This window comes from Phragmites australis, chromosome 18 (assembly GCF_958298935.1).
Source record: "Phragmites australis chromosome 18, lpPhrAust1.1, whole genome shotgun sequence".
NCBI lineage: Eukaryota > Viridiplantae > Streptophyta > Magnoliopsida > Poales > Poaceae > Phragmites > Phragmites australis.
In genome coordinates this window covers 21,230,896-21,247,110 of record NC_084938.1, presented here as the reverse complement: position 1 = coordinate 21,247,110, position 16,215 = coordinate 21,230,896, and positions in this window count along the sequence as shown.

The following is a 16,215-nucleotide window of genomic DNA, read 5'->3' as shown; positions in this document are numbered from 1 at the left end:
TAAACTTCAACTATAAATTACTTTTTATGTATAAAGTTTGAATATTTGATAATAATATAAGTAGATTTATCTTAAAAAATAGTTTTATAATAGTATAACTTTGATATATTTTATAAACATATTACATCAAAAAGTATTAGTTAAAGATATGTTGATGTTTAAAATAATATTTATTTGTAACCGGAGAGAATATATTTTAGACCTCTCCCAATACGACATTACAAACTAATGTCTAAATGTTGTCGCATCATATAGACACAAAGGAGACATAAATTATTTCAATGCCTCTCCCAATACGACATTACAAACTAATGTCTAAATGTTGTCGCATCATATAGACACAAAGTAGACATAAATTATTTCAATGCATTGTATTTAAAATGAGGTATATATAATTAATGCACATTCTCTTCCCTTCCCCTCACAGGGATTAAGACATAAGTTACTCTAATGCATGTTATGCTATGTTAATCTTTTAGATTTTGAGCACAGCTAATATTTTATAGAAGACAATAGCTCATTTTTTGCTATATCATCTTTTATCCTAAGTGGCTCTAATGAATGACTAAGACATTATACATCATAAGTATTAGGAGTGACCTTAGACCTTATACAACGAATCGGTGAAGACACGTGCAAAAAAGAAAAGACAACCAACAATAGAAGTTCTACTCAAATTTTGTAATTCACTCAAATGAGAAGTTGAAACGTCTCTTCTCAGGAGAAGTGAGAGGGACGACGAAAACATAGCCATAGCCGGTAGCTGGGGGTGAAAATGGGCTGAATTTTTTTCACTCTTTCTATCGTTTGAACCATTTTAAATGCTAATAAGATATCGGATATATGAAAGAAATCTTGAATATTAGATTGGATCTCGAATAGTTATATTAGATATCGAGTGTAGGAAGCTAGGTATTTATCGGATATTCGAGAATAAAATCGGATATATCCAAAAACTATTCGGATTTATCTTCTAGAGTTTGCAACTTTTTTTATACGGAGTTAGATAAAGACAATCTTTATATGAAAAATTGTAGCTTTCGACGAGATTCACAAGTTTGTAGTTGTATATGTTTTTCATTTGAAGTTATTAATATGTTAAATAATTAATAGAATCTTTAGCCAATATATTGATCACTCGTAACTTCTTCAATTTCGCTCTAATGTAACTCCTATATAAGTATATTACTGATTTGCTTGTTAGAACTCTAATATAGTTGAGTTTGGATACGTGGAATGGTCAAATAATCATAACATATGTGATATATATAGTTGTTACTTTTACTCAATATCCAAATAAATATTCGTATTTAACATTGTCTGCATTTGACTCGTTATATATTCGATTTGTATTCATAACCAAGAGTACACGTACCATTCGTGTTTGTGTTTGTTCCGATTCGGATGAAAAAAATATAAAGTAAAATATAAGATCGGTGATATCCAACCCATATTCGATCGGATTATACCTCTTCTGTTAGCTAGTTGCCTCTTCGATGCGTCAAAAGGATACGGCTCCGACCATTTTTCTACAGCAGCCAAAATTCTACCCGGATCAAGCTCTCAGACGTAGAAAATATCCACCCCGAATCATCTCCAAGGATAGGATAAAAGTATGGTCAATCATGTCTCATTATCTTAAGCTCCTTTTACTTAGTAGTCCAACATGGCAGATCGGCAGCTATGAAGGAAATCTCCCAGCAGATCCGGGCAGTGGCATCCCGTTAGATCATCTCTAATTATATTCTCTTTATTTTTTTTTCTGTTTTTATTTATTTTGTTTTCTCTTTATCTCTAATAATTTTTTTATAGAAATATATGAAGGAAAAGAAGAGAATCTTATTATGAAGAGAATGATTTTGATAATTCTTCGTAACACGAATCGTAAAGAGAAATCGTTGGAACGCTGAAGAAAAAAAAATCACTTTATAAAAAGATTTTAGTTCATAACAAAAATCTTAAAAGATAGTCTTACCACAAAGATGGCAAGCAACTTCCTCGTCAGTCGTCGCGTACGCGGCCACAAGCATGTGCATTTTCTTAACGGGATGAGATAACGGGAGCCGTACCCAACGAACAATAACAAGGGCATTTTTGGTAGAGTTTTTAGTTATATATATATTTTTAAAGTTGATCATCTTTAATTTAAATTTTTTTAGAAACTGTGAGCAGCTGATGATCTTTAATTTTAATATATTATTTTTATTTTAAATTAAAAACAAATATTTAGATTATTTTATTTTATCTTATAAACTTCAAATCATTGATAGTAGCGTGCTTGGTTGATTGGTTCACCACCGTAGTACCCAGTCCCCACCAACCCACTCGTGACCGTTTTTACTTTTTACAGCAGTCGGGTAAACCGGCGATTACTTTCGCTGTCAAGTGAGCACGTATAAATACCCAAATAACCCAATCATGCCCTTCCCCACGTGACGGAACAGATCTGCTCCGGCGAGGGCCCCCATTCGCATCTCTCTCCCTCTTGCTCCCCCGTCGCTTTCCCTCCCGGCTGCGCGGAACGGAGCCACGTTTCCCCATGAGCACGGCGTCGCCACTCGCCACTCGCCAGGTAGAGGTAGGCCTTTTTCCCAGCGGAACTCCCGAATCACGCGCGCGGCGAGCGGATGGGCCAACTCGCGGCGCGCGCGCGGGCACGGCGGCAGAGGACTACAACGGCGGACGTCCGCTGCTACCTCACTGCCGCCGCGCACGTGCCGAAGCGAGGCGCGCGTGCTGGACTGCTGGGTCGGAACCTGGAAGCTCGTGAGGAAGCTTCGCGGCGCTGGGAATCCCGCGCTGCAGAGGAGATTTTCCATGAGCTCCGTAAAAAAGAAATCCTCGTGAGAGAAACAGAAGCACTTTGAGGGCAGATACAAATCGGCTGGAGGGTGGGGGCGGATTTTGCACTTGAACCTATCATCGCCGGATCTAAAATCCTCAGGGTTCCAACCCGATCCGCTTCGTTACCATCTTTAATCATAGTAATGGTTATGAGTAAAAGTTTTTTTGATTGAAACTGATACACAGTAAAATCAAATTATCGATAGCAAATCATTAATTGAGTATTTTCTCAAAAAGAAAAGACAATCAACAATAGAAGTTCTACTCAAATTTAGTAATTCACTCAAATGAGAAGTTGGAACGTCGCTTCTCAAGAGAAGTGAGAGGGACGACGAAAACATAGCTGGTAGCTACTTGCCTCTTCGATGCGTCAAAAGGATACGGCTCATACCATTTTTCTACGGCAGCCAAAATCTACCCGGATCAAGCTCTCAGATGTAGAAAATATCTACCCCAAATCATCTCCCAAGGATAGGATAAAAATATGGTCAATCGTGTCTCATTATCTTAAGCTTCTTTTACTAGTAGTCCAACATGGCATATCGGCAGCTACCGAAGGAAATCTTCCAGCCGACCCGGGCATCGCCGTTACCACAAGATGACAAGCAACTCCATCGTCAGTCGTCGCGTACGCGGCCACAAGCATGTGCAATTTCTTACCCAGGAGGAGATAACGGGAGCCGTTAACCAACGAACAATACGAAACATGCTTCGTTGAGTGGATTTTTTTGCCCTTTTAAAACCTTTTCTATGTATAGATCTATAAAAAACAATATAAAAATAAACTATTTGTAACGGTATAATATTTAGCGTCCTATTGAATAGTAGGATATCGTGCTAATTGAAATCGTGGTAATTACCACGTATAATTTTTTAAATCTAAAATAAAAGATTATATTAGACCGCTAACATGATGTCAAATATGATGACATCATACAAGATAGTTCATTTTTAGAAATTATTTTCATAGAAATAGAATATGTTTAAAAAAAATCAAAATGTAAAAACTCCACCTTGTAAACCGTACTCCCACCAACCCACTCGTGACCGTTTTTACTTCTTACAGCAGCCGGGTAACCAAGCGAGAGAGATCCCTTTCGCTGTCAAGTGAGCACGCACACCTACCCAAATAACCCAATCGTGCCCTCCCCCACGTGACGGAACTGACCTGCTCCGACGCCGACGCAGATTCGCATCTCTCTCCCTCTTGCTCCGGTCGCTTTCCCTACTGCGCGGAACGGAGCCACGTTTCCGCATGCGCACGGCGTCGCCAGGTAGAGATAGGCCTTTTCCCCTGCGAAACTCCCCAACAAAACGGGATCGCGCGAGAGATCACGGACCACGAGTTTTTTTCAAAGTAATATTAATTTAATGAAAAATTATAAAAATATTATATATTTTTGAAAAATAAAAATATATATTGTTAAATCAATTGCCGATAGATAGGCACATGTAGGCAATTGACTTGCCGATAAGTGGTGAGATACACGTGGGGAGTTTGTCTGGCATAAAAACACATATGGGCAAATCAATTGCCACCAGACATTTGTCGGTAATTGATTTGTCGATAAGTACTATTTTTGTAAATTTTCAAAAATATATAATATTTTTGTAATTTTTCATTAAATTAATATTGTTGGGGAATGGTACCATGTGGACCCCTATTTGTTGACTTTGGTCACAATGATTAAATCCTAAAAATCAAAATAGAGACTGACGTCAGGGTAGGGATAGGTCTATTTATGTTATGCAGAAGTTAGGCTCGATAAGGTGCAGCTCGGAGCATGATTTTTTTTTGGATTTTAAAAAAAATTGAAGGGCACCGGTAAGACCAATAAGACTAAAAATTTGTAGCTCGGAGCATGAATTTTTTAATTTAAAAAGACCGGAGGGCACCGGTAAGATCAATAAGACCGAAAATTAGAAATTTTTGGTCCGATTTCAGTCCGGTTTTGGTCCAATTTCAATCAAATTTGACCAAAATTTGAATAATTTTGATCAAATTTGAATAATTTTGGCCAATAAACAAGTGTCCATGGAAAGCGAGGGGAGCTCGCAGATCCCTTCGCAACAGGAGAGAGCAGCGGTGATAGAGGGGGCTGAGGCTTCGGTCGAGGCCTCCACGGTCGGAATACTTGGAGCTAGCGTCGAAGCTCTGGGTGGAGTAGGGGGTCTGGAGCGACCATGCCAGATGACCATGAAGGTCGGATGGCAGCGCCTGAGGCCCTAGAGCATCCTCAAGCTCCCCACACGCCCTAGCGGACCACAGACCAGCTTATGATGGCAATAATGCGCGGTATAGAAGTCAGATGGAGGAAGCCAACAAGCAAATTCAAGAGCTATGCGAGGAACTCAGGTTTCTTCGCTAGTCCCTCTCATCTCAACAAAAACCTCTAGGGGGGCCTCAATGGCAGTGGAGATCCGGAAGCACTCCATCAGTGGGTGTTCGAAGAGCTCCATCGGCTGCGGATGGTAGATCAAGCCTTACCGTTGGCCATAAGTCTGCAAATGCGATTGTGGCCTCTAGGGCTCAAGATGCCTCGACTACACTTCTACAACGATGAAACTAATCTGAATGAATTTGTAATGAGCTTCGAGGCCAGAATAGAGTCTACGAGCGGAGATGAAGCTACCATGGCCAAGGCTTTTATCCTCACCATCAGAGGGATCATGCTCTCATGGTACACATCCCTCTCAGTGAGAACGATATTATCCTGTGAGAAGCTTCGGGAGGCACTCTTCTCACATTTCCAAGGAAACTATGTAGCTTTGGTTACTGTGGGAGATATATTCGCAGTTAAGCAGAAGGAAGGTGAAAGTCTAAAGGAGTTCACTCGATGCTTTGTACATGTAAAATGTCAAGCGAAGGGTCTTAGTGATGATACCGTCATAGAAGTGGCAAGACAAGGTCTCCTCTCGGGAGCCTTGGCCTAGCGCTTGGCGCGAAAGCCAGTACAAGACATGAAGGAGCTGTTCACTAAGATGGAAGAATACTCAAGGTTCAAGGAGGATGAGCTCCGGAGGCATGCAGACTGGCCGATCCCAGAGACCAAGAACATCAGCACAAGTGAAGGAAGGACACCTTAAGGAAGGGAAAAGGAATAACATCTGAGGGAAGCCTACCGATCCTTGGATAGACACATAGGTCATCATCATCACTCTGACTAGCTGAGGGACCTTAAGCGAGGGGTGCACAACATCTAGGAGAGCTCAGATAGGAGCAAGCAGAGAGGTGGAGGCTCGATGAGGGGTTGAGGCTGTAGCTCCAGAAGGCCTAGGTCGCTGTATTGTCCAATACATGTCAAATATGCAGGTCACACCACCAAGCTGTGCCCTCATGTTGTGGCCCTGAAGGAAGGGCTAAACTGACAGTGTCTGGGCCTTCGGGTTTGGGGTCTTCGCACGATCCTTGGACAGTGCACCATGTGGAGTCAAGGGGAGGACCCAATTTTGGACAACCTTCTGCATATGATCACCCACCCTATTACCCCACACAATAGACTGGAGCCCCTTTAGTACATCAACCACATGCCTCAAAGTTATCGCTGCCTCATCAAGAATGGCTATTGAAGCCCCTCCATCTGGAGTAGTCCGTCTAGAATGCAGAGGGACTTCACAGTGTGATAATAGCCATCTCCAGCGCCAGCTATGACTTTGAGTCCAAGACGCAGCGAAGGGAATATGTGCCCAGAGTCAATCATGTGGGAACAAACTCACTGATATTCAGGTCTCAGTGGTCACACCAACCGATAACCTTTTCACAGGAAGATCTCCGGGTCCATGATTACCCACATACAGATGCCTTTGTAATCTCTGCGGAGGTGTCTGGCATGGAGATATGCCAGGTCCTGATCAACGGAGAAAGTTCCACCGATCTTCTGTTTGCGGAAGCATTCGATCAGATGGAAATTTCTAGAAGCCGTCTACGGTCGACAAGGACCCTGTTGCAAGGCTTCAGGGGGATGCCCATCGAAGCTCTGTGAAGGGTATCACTCACAGTATCTTACGGTGGAGGAGGACTCCGAACATAAGACATTGTGTTTGATGTTCCTTACCATTACAACACCATTTTTGGAAGAGGAGTGATGTCCAAGTTCGACGTGATGATGTATCATAGCTACCTGTGCATTAAGATGCTTGACCTAGAGGGTGTGATATCTGTCTAGGGAGATCAAAGCATAGCTCACCGGATAGAACACGACTATGTCCCAAGTCAGCGAAAGGTGCACAAATTGTCTAAAGTGACACGAAGGGACAAGATAGCCTACCACCAAGAGCCAAGCCCGAAGGTGACATCAAGAAAATCCTGTTGCACTCGGAGGACGATGATAAATGTGTGCATGTAGGCGCGGAGTTGCCGCCTGAACAAGAGCTTGAGTTATTGACTACCCTTTGGACCAACAAAGACATATTCGCATAGTCAACAAAGGATCTCTTGGTGGTGCCAAAAGAGCTGATAGAGCATCACCTAAATGTATCCTAGGGAATAAAAGTAAAAAAAAATAGAAGCTTCAAAAGATGTCTGCTGACCGTCAGGAGGCTGTGAAGGAGGAAGTAAAGAAGCTGCTGGAGGCAGGGTGATTCTGGAGATCATGCTCCTGGAATTAGTAAAGAAGCACAATGAAAAATGGCACATGTGTGTCAATTTCACAGATCTGAACAAGACGTGCCCAAATGGTGACTTCCTGTTGGCCAGAATGGACCAATTGGTTGATGCCACCATTGGATCAGAGCTCATGAGCTTTCTAGACACTTACTCGGGATACCATCAAGTTTGGATGGCCGAAGAGGACGAGGCAAAGACTAGCTTCATCACACCCTCGGAAAACCATTGCTATGTTTGGATGCCCTTCGGCCTACGTAATGCAGGGGCCACCTTTGCAAGGCTAGTAAGCAAAGTACTCCAAGCACACCTGGTCTGCAATGTAGCTGTATATGTGGATGACATTGTGATTTGAAGAAAATGCGAAGGGGATCATGGGGCTAATCTGGAGGAAAACATATGCCAATTTCCGAAAGGCAGGCCTGAGGCTAAACCCAAAAAAGTGTATCTTTGGCATCCGTTCAGGTCAATTGTTGGGATCCTTGGTATCCAGAAGAGGCATCAAAGCAAACTCGGAGAAAATTCAGGCCATCATCGACATGAAGCCTCCGAAGTTGATCGAGGACACACATCATTTGGTGGGAAGGATGACTTTGCTCAATCGTTTCATCGCAAGATCTGTAGAAAAAAGCATGCCCTTCCTTTGGATTCTTCTAGGGGCAGATCCATTTAGATGGATGGATGAATATCAGCAAACCTTCAAAGCCCTAAAGAGCTATTTGGTGAAGTTGACCACATTTTCCAGCTTAGATCCAGGAAGAGGATTTCTATTGTATGTAGCTACGTCACCATAGGCAATAAGTGACGTTTTGGTTCAGGAAAAGAATGGCGAAGGAGGGCTTTAGAAGGTACCATTCTACTTTATCTCCAAAGCACTCAATGGCGTGAATGAGCAGTACTCCGAAGTTGAACAGATGGCTTATGTAGTGGTTATGGCCTCTAGGAAGCTCAAACACTATTTCACAGCTCACCCTATAACGGTTCCAACATCATACCCACTTAGGGAGATCTTCTCCAACCGCAAGTCCACCATGCGCATCATCAAATGGGCAACTAAACTCTCTCCACTATGTATTACCTTCGTAGCCCGTACAACCATAAAACCACAAGAACTAGTTGACTTCGTTGTCGGTTGGATGCTTGAAGTAAAGGCATTGGAGGAACCACATCATGATCAAATATGGACAATACATACTGATGGGGCCTGGGGACTCTCGAGTGCAGGGGCAACAGTAGTCCTAGTGTCACCCAAAGGGTCGAGGCTATGCTATGTGGCCAAACTTTGCTTTGAAGTCATCAACAATATCGCAGATTGCAAGGCCATCCTCTTAGGTCTCCTTAAGGCGAAGGCCTTAGGAGAAAAGCGGGCTATAGTAAAGACCGACTCACAATTGGTGGCATGCCAGGTAGGCAAGACATACCAGTTAAAGAACTCGGAGCTGGCCAGATACTTCCAGATGATAGTCTGAATCAAGAAGTATCTCACAGGTTTTATGATAAAGTCCATACCAAGGAGGGAGAATCAGGAGGTGGATGCCCTTATAAAGGCTGCTTCTCAAGGTACTCTGTTACCATCTGAAGTCTTCTTTGAAGTCCTCGAGTCCCCAATGGCTAGATAGGATGAAGGGCCAGTTAACGTCATCGTGATAACATAACAAGATTGGTGGGAGCCTTTGGTAGCATATTTGCAAAGGCAGGTACTACCCGAAGATGATGTGACAGCGAAAAGAACTGCCTGCAGAGCAAAGAATTACCACATAGTTGAGTGCTCTACAAAAGGGGAGTCTGCGTGCTATTACTTAGGTGTGTGTCAAAGGCTGAAGGCATAAACCTCCTCATGGAATACATCAAGGATTATGCGGATCTCACTCAGGACCAAGGGTCAGTAGCGAAGGCATTCCACCAAGGCTTCTATTGGCCGACAACAATTGCAGACACGAAGACCTTGATCCGCTCGTGTCCGGAATGCCAATGGATGGGGCGACAGATGCACATTCAAAAATGCCCTCTTCAGCCAATACTCCTGGTGTGGCCGTTGGCCCGATAGGGGATTGATATTATTGGCCCTTTCCATCAAGAACCAAGAGACCTTCACTATGCAGTAGTAGTGGTGGACTACTTCTCAAAGTGGCATGAAGATGTACTGTTGACCCACATCATGGCAAAGAACATTCAGTGTTTCTTCTAGCAGAACATCGTATGCCGCTTTGGGGTCCCCCGAGAAGTAACCATCGATAATGGGACTCAGTTCAACTCAATGCTATTCAAGCACTTCTATGATAATCTGGGAACCAAGCTATGTTTCGCATCAGTAGGTCACCCATAATCTAATGGAGCAGTAAAGCGGGCCAACGTAGGAATATCAATAGCAGTAGTGAAACAACTGGTAGGACCACCTAAGGGAAAATGGGTAGAGGAGCTACCGAAGGTTCTGTGGTCCCTTCGCACAATGCTTACCAAGCCAACGGGATTCACACCATTCCATCTGTCATTCAGGGAAGAAGCAATGACCCCAGAGGAGGTTTGGGTTAAGTCCTTAAGAGTTCTATCGGCCAACAATGATGACGAAGAGGTGTTGAAGGATCTCATGGAGGAGACTTGTGTTGTTGCGACTGCTAACTTGGCAAAGTATCAGGAAGAGACTACGCATAGGGTCGATAAGAAGGTCGCGGGTGTAACCTATCGGCCTGGAGACCTAATACTTTGATGCAAACTAAACTATGAAACTGTAGGGAAGCTACAGTCCAAGTGGGATGGTCCATTTGTCATAGCGGAATATTGAATACCAGGTTCGTATCATTTAGCCACTCTAGATGGCGAAGCACTAAACCACACATGGAATGCGGATTTTCTCCTCTAGTACTGGGTCTAAGGACCAGCCTTCGTGCAAACCCTCTGGATAGGTAGGATTGGCCACAACCTTTTATTTTTCTATTAATATATAACTCGGGAGCTGTACTCTTTTGCTTGCAGGGAAAACCTCATTCTGGGGCGCAAGGGATAGCCATGATAAAAGAGGAATGCAAATTAATTCCCCAAAAAGGAAATGTGCATTTGTGCTTCGATTAGCCAAATGTGAGAGTATAAGCACTCACCCATAGCCAAAGTCCAAGGACACTCTAGTTTCAAAGCTAGACGAGCCTATGGGCCCCAGAGGTTGATGCCTAAGGGACAACCCCCAAAAAAAGAGGGTAGCAGTCTAAGGGCTCCCATAATGGCTGACGTCTAAGGACTCACCCATAATAATTGAAGGGTCAATACCCACTTGAATGTGGTCGATTCTTCTGATAAGCCTGCCGGACCTAAGGGTTTCACAAGGCTGACGTCTAAGGATTCACTCATAATAATCGAAGAGTCGATACCCACTTGAATGGGGTTGATCCTTCTGATAAGCTGGTCGGACCTAGGGGTTATAAAGGGTTGATGTCTAAGGACTCACTCATGATAATTGAAGGGTCGATAGCCACTTGAATGTGGTCGATCCTTCCGGTAAGTCAGCTAGACCTAAGGGTTCTGAAGGGCTGACATCTAAGGACTCGTCCATAATAATCGAAGGGTCGATACCCACTTGAATGTGGTCGATCCTTCTAATAACCAGTTCCGAAGGGCTAACATCTAAGGATTTGCCCATAATAATCGAAGGGTTGATACCCACTTGAATGGGGTCGATCCTTCCAAAAACCTATATGGACCTAAGGGTTCTGAAGGTTAACGTCTAGTGACTTGTCCATAATAGTCGAAGGGTCGATACCCACTTGAATGGAGTTGATCCTTCTGATAAGTCAGCTGGACCTAAGAGTTTTGAAGGGTCGATGTCTAAAGAGTCGGCCATGATAATCGGGGTTCATTACCCACTCGAAGGGTGGATAACCCTTCCGATAAGCCATTAGGGCCTAAGGGTCTTGGGGGGGGGGGACTAAAGTCCAACAAATCCCACATAACGAACGAGGGTGCACATTCACACATGGGCCTTGTTTTTTTCCTAAAAATTTACTGGACCCAAGTGTTACAAACACTTACCAAGTCAGAATGAACAAAAGAATATGAAATTGTGTGATGATTGCCAACCGGTTTGTGACACATTATTTAACAGAAAATATTACAACATTAGGGAGAGCCTGGGGGGCCAGTCGAAGATCCCGATGAATCACGAGAAAAATCTCCTTATATCTACAGTTGCGTGCTGACTGAAAGACGAGGCCATGCCTCGCATCAAAATGAGCTTCCGGATCCATTTCTTGATTAGACGGCCTCTCAAAAGAAGGCAACTCTGATGATGAGGTCACAATAAAGCCTTCGTTCATCACAACCTCATCTTCTTCAATAGGCTCCTCTTTTGGGGTGAGGAACTTGGCCCAATAACAGTGTTGATCTCTCCTATGTTCTCATCGAGCCTCTAAAACTGACCTATCAAAAGTACTCCAAAATGCAAGAGCTCGAGCATCAGAGACATCTTGATTGGCCTTCTCCAGCGATAATAGTCTTCGAACTCCCCTTGCAGATACTGGTGCAAAAATGTTCACACTGTTGCACAACACGTGTAAAGACCTTCATACTCCATTGCGAGAGGAATTTCATCTAGAGCAACCCTCTTTGGACCAGGACCCAGTGACAGTGTCTTCTCTCGCGTGTAAATAGGACAAGGACCATATCTAATAGTTGGTTCAAAATGCTGAAAGACACAAAGAGAACAAATAAGATGCAACTCTCACGAATAGTCATCTCATTACCAAGGGTTCATATTAAAAAACAACAAAAAGATCCCAATCCTTACAAAATCATAGCACATGCCCTAGTCTACAACCTATCTTATGACCTAATAAAGCATATTAGTAGAGACAGGGTTAGAAAGTCACACCTAGGCTCCGCCAATACTAACTCCAATGCCTTGGCCACCCTCCGAGGCATCTCCATCATGCACTCCATCGGTTCTAGCTGCTGCTGAAGTCAAAGCACTGGAACCAACGTCCCGGGTGCTAGCGAGGGCTTCAGATTGCCCACAGATACGCCAATACTTGTTGAAGAATACACGAGAGGCTGTCTTCACTCCGCGACCTGCGGACTTCAAGGTGGCTCTCGTTGGGGGCTCGTAGTCTGGCGTACCAAATGTCTCAACATGGCAACAGTCGGCACCTTTTAGAGTAGCCAATGTAGCCTCTATAGATACCACAACGCAAAAGAACCAAATCAGTGTGCGACAGTCTTCAAGAATGATGTCGCCTGGTTAATCCACTCGAGGGCACCTCGGAGTTCGAATCTAGCTGCAAAGGGGGTGGGGGGGGGGGGTTAGTCAATCCCAACTTGCTGAATACCTTAGACTTCTCAGAAATGGTGTAAGCAGTATGTGTGTTCTCGGACAAATAATTTTCCAAAGTTGTCTTCTGATGCTCAAGGGTTGCCTTTGTGGGGAACCGTTCAAATTGTATTCTAGTTAATCATTAGGGTGATCATTTACACAATCACGACCATGATGATTAGCAAGAATCAAATTTCGGTAGTCCCGATATGTGTTTTATACCCAAGATCGGAACACATACCTTTACAACACGATTCACCATATCAACACTTAATAAGGACCGAGTAATAAAATTAGATTACAAGTCTTTAAGTGATTACAACTTCACAATAATTTACATAACGAACACTAGGAGTATAAAAGACAGTTTCATCTCTTAGTGGGTTAGAGTGACTTTTACGCAGTGAAAAAAAACACATGAATGACAAAAGATGGGTAGTGCTATGTGCCCATAAGAACCACCCTAAAAGACATCTCTCGTGTAGGTAGCACTAATCTTGCCCGTCGCCAATGTCGACGGGCGTGAAGTAGCCGAACACTAACTCTTCCTCACCTAAAAAGCAAAGCAGTGTGAGTATGAAGGTACTCTTAAGACTTAATCCATAATGGGTACTTAGTAATTATCCAAATCTAAGGAGAATACATTTGAGGATGCGTAGCAAGGAATCGGCCATAAAGGTTAAATGAATTTCATATGCAAAGCAAAATTTGACTTAAGGTGTGAGCATCTACACCTAACCATAAGCAACCTTCTATCCTGAGATCATTGACAAACACATCTATCATTGGAACCATCTCAACTCGTCATCAACATCACCATCCATTCACAACGTACCATGACAACGTCCTAATCTGAAACTCTACGATTGATGTAAATGGATAGAAGTATGCTCATAACCAAGAGCGCAACAATTTAAATTGATCTTACACCCTGCAGGGGGTACATCTTACCCACACGACACGAGGACCATTCAGCTTGTGCTACCCGCTAAAGTACACACAAGGGTACTCGTGATAACCTTTTCTAATTGTGCCCCGAACGTTTGAACATGCACCTATAGGTGCGGAAGTCCACTAGGGCTACTCCTAGAGCACCCTAGATACACCTAAAGGTGTGAAGGTAGCTAGAACTAGTCATCGAGCAAACTAGATACCTGTACAAATCTATTATGCCCACAACACCTTTATGATGTTACCTCTACAAGCGTATTATGCCCACGAGACCATAGGCCAACAAGCCAAAAGGTCACATCTACAAAAGGTATTTGGCTTATCTTACCATTATCTCAACATGTAGTAAGCACGGAAAGTGCTAGAGCCAATTACAATAATGGATGATGCTTAATCGATGCAAGCGGTCTATGGCATCTGGGTTCCTCCCCTGACCTACCCCTAGCACTGCCCACATCTTGTCTAATCCTCACAACTCATACATCCCAACATCATCGTTATTTTTGTGAACAAGTAAAAGCCCTAAGCTCACGAATGATGGTTGAACCATAACTCGCCTTCTACTGTAGCATATAGGCCCCTAGGTAAGTGGTAAGTGTTTTGGTGATTAATGACAACCGTATCATTGTGACTAATAGTATGTTTTGAAGGGAATAAAAAACCAAGTGCACAATGATAATATGGGTATTCTTGGCCCCTTATGGAATTCTATTGGATGATCAAAGGACATTTGCATCAATATTAAAGATCATCTTGTTCTAAGTGTCATAAGGTGATGAAGGACACTTAGAGTAGTTATAGGTTTATTTTTTAGTCATTTGATTTGATTTAGTTGGATGCACACTTGTGAAATTCTAGCACTAGGTAGCTCAAAGGAGTCCATGTGTGAGAAGTCAAGAAGTTAGAGCTCAAAGTTGATTGAATTGGATGAGACTCAGAAAAATTATACTCACCGCATGGTCCGGTGATAGAAGCAAAAGCACACCAGAGTATTTAATAGAAGGGTTGATTTTCAAACAAAATTGAAGTTAAGTACACCCGATGATCCACTGTTAAAAGAGTGTGAACACCGAAGCATTTAATAGAACATTGGATTTTTCAGAGGAGAAGAAGTTCAAACCACTAGATGGTCCGGTGTTGTGGAGTTTAACACACCGGAGCATTGTTCTAACTTGGTGTCTCAGTGCAGGGAGATATGAACTCACCGGATGATCCGGTGTAATGATTTGAAGATTATCGGAGTAATTTAGGCAACAGTTATTGACAGCTGGCAGATCCAACTTTTGCAGAAAGGAAACACATCGGATTGTCAGGTGTGTACAAGGCTGTGTATACCGGACCATTCGGTGTTCACAGAAAGTTTGGATGATTGGGAAATGGCTAGATTTGGACGTCTAGCCTATATATACTGTCTTACTTAGTTTCATTCGTCTCTCTTGCAACCCAGAGGAGTTCATACACTGTGTGTGTCATCAAGAAGCAAAGGAGAGCACTTGAGTTGATTTCCATGTTCTTTAACCCAATATTAAGGACGTCATTAGTGCTTCAAAAGTAGTGAGTGTGTATTTAACTATTGTCTAGGTTTGACAGGGATCAAATGAAGCAATTAGCTTGTTACTCTTAGTGGTTGGTAATACCTAGCCGGTCTCGGTGATTGGAGGTGTTTTCGGTGAGCTCTTGGAGTTCTTGTGGGAGGCCCCCAAAGAGCTTTAGTTTTGAGTTCTTTGCTTGCATGTTTTTTTGATTTGTTCTAGCTTGCTTGCTCTAGTAGTTGCTTTTCCTTCATCTAGGTTAAGGTTGCTATTTATTCTAGAAATCGATAGAAGTTAAAATTGATTAGAGCCCTATTCATCCCCTCTAGGGCCCTATTAGATCCTTTCATCTACTGATGACCTAAGCCTTCTAAGCACATTGTTTTCATTTTACGTTTGACAAACACATAATGGCAACCCGGGTTACAATTGATCGAGAGATAAAAAAAACATCAAGGTAGGGCAATGCAACAATTAGGATCTACCCATCAACCCGACAACAACTAACATGCATAACATACATAAAGCATAAATTATGAAATTGGACATCATGTGATCCAAAATAATAGGTAATGCTTAGATGCTTGCCATGCTACTCAGGTTTATAATTAACAACCACAAAGTCTTGATCACCCTCGAGCACGCCTGCGTCATGCTCCAATCCTTCGATCTCTAAGGAAGAGCACATGCAATGCGATGAACATGAATGAGGTGCAAAGATGTATGCGACATGATGCATAAAAGATAGAATGACAACAAACTAAAAGTACAAAGATATGCAAATGAATGACAAAGTCTAAGATCTAAAAAGCTTTAAAACTTCTAACCGGAAGTTAGAAGTTCCGGGTTAACCTCGAAACTTCTGAGTTAACCTCCGGACAGGGTCCTCGGGTTGCAACTTTTGATTGACTCGAAAGTTATGGGTTGAGGTCGAAACTTTTGGGTTGGGCATGAACATCCGAACTAACATCTAGGTAGGGCTCTTTTTT